The sequence below is a fragment of the Carlito syrichta genome, unplaced genomic scaffold (assembly GCF_000164805.1).
Source record: "Carlito syrichta isolate Samal-C Ts95f unplaced genomic scaffold, Tarsius_syrichta-2.0.1 Scaffold309206, whole genome shotgun sequence".
Taxonomy (NCBI): Eukaryota; Metazoa; Chordata; class Mammalia; order Primates; family Tarsiidae; genus Carlito; species Carlito syrichta.
In genome coordinates, this window is record NW_007253302.1 from 72,690 (window position 1) to 74,276 (window position 1,587).

At 49.8% G+C, this 1,587-nt stretch overlaps 1 pseudogene; it reads left to right on the forward strand.

Annotated features, from left to right (window-relative positions):
* Positions 1-6: 6 nt before the first annotated feature.
* Positions 7-1,587, forward strand: part of LOC103269399 — a 22,851-nt pseudogene continuing 21,270 nt past the window's right edge.

Here is a 1,587-nt window from a genome sequence, read left to right on the forward strand (position 1 = left end):
GGCTCGGGCTCCTCCCCCGCCGCCTGCCGCTTCGCGCACTGCTTGGTGTTGTGCGGGATCCATGCCGACAGCGGGCTGGAACCCGACGGGCTGGCGGGTGAAAATTTTGACCGGAGTCCTTTGAGGAGAACATTCACATCCAAAGTTCTTGCCCACTATCCTCAGAATATAGAACGGAACCCTTTTGATCACGAGGCCATGAACATGTTGTGCATGCCTAAAGGGCTGTCTTTCAGAACACAGACTGATAATAAAGACCCTCAGTTCCACTCATGTATAATTACCAGGGAAGATGGTTCTCGCACCTCCGGCTTTGTTCTCACTTTTATGAAGAGGTGACAAGTAAGCAGATCTGCACAGCCCTGCAGACACTGTACCAGATGCACAACGCAGAGCACTACGGCAGCCTGTACGCGTCCTCCTCTTGCAGCATGGACTCGCTGGCAAGCAGCATCGACGGGGGAAACACGACTTCCCTTCTGAAGCTCCAGTAATACAACTCCTATGATATTAGCAGACACTCTGTGTGTTTCAAAAAGCATATGCTTGATCACACCGCTACCTTTCATGCAGGCCGGCAAGAAATTCCTCATCCAGCTCTACCAGGCGGTGACCTCGCAGCCGCCGCCCCCCTTGCCCCTTGAGAGCTACATCCACAATATTCTTTATGAGGTGCCCCTTCCGCCTCCAGGGATATCCCTGAAGTTTTATGGCGTTTATGAACCCGTCATCTGCCAGAGGCCTGGGCCCAATGAACTCCCCCTCTGCGATTACCCCCTTCGAGAGGCATTCGAGCTCCTGGGATTAGAGAACCTGGTGCAGGGGTTCACCTGTGTTCTTTTAGAGATGCAGATTCTTCTCTACTCACAAGATTATCAGCGCCTGATGACTGGCAGAAGGCATCGCCACACTTTTGTTCCCATTTCGGTGGCAGCATGTTTATGTGCCCATCCTCCCTGCTTCTCTGCTACATTTTCTTGATGCTCCTGTCCCTTATCTGATGGGCCTTAAAGTCAAAACAAGGAACTGACCGGTCTAAACTGGAACTTCCTCAAGAAGCTAATTTGTGTTTTGTGGATATTGACAACCATTTCATTGAGTTGCCTGAAGAATTTCCACAGTTCCCCAATAAAGTGGATTTTATCCAGGAGCTCTCTGAAGTCCTTCTTCAATTTGGGATTCCTCGTGAGGGCTGCTTACATCTTAGTGAGAGTGCCACCAAACTGAAGAATCTGGTTCTGAAAGACTTGGTCAGTGATAAAAAGAATGGCAATGTCTCCACTAATAACATCAGCATGTATGAGCTACTGAAGAGCAGTGAGACTATAGCCTGCCTGCAGGCTCTCGCCAAGCGAACTGGTGTGACTGTGGAGAGGATGGACCTCTCTACTTCTCTGGGTGAAAAAGACAAGAACTTAAAGCTGCAGTGTGAAGAAGCAGAACTGAGGGACTACCAGCTTGATGTCCAGCTCCGAGGTCCTTGCTAACCGCTTTACACAGATGTTTGCAGATTATGAAGCTTTTTTATTTTTTTTCCAAGTTGGAGTCTCACTCTGTCACCCAGACTGGAGTGCAGTGGCCGCTCCC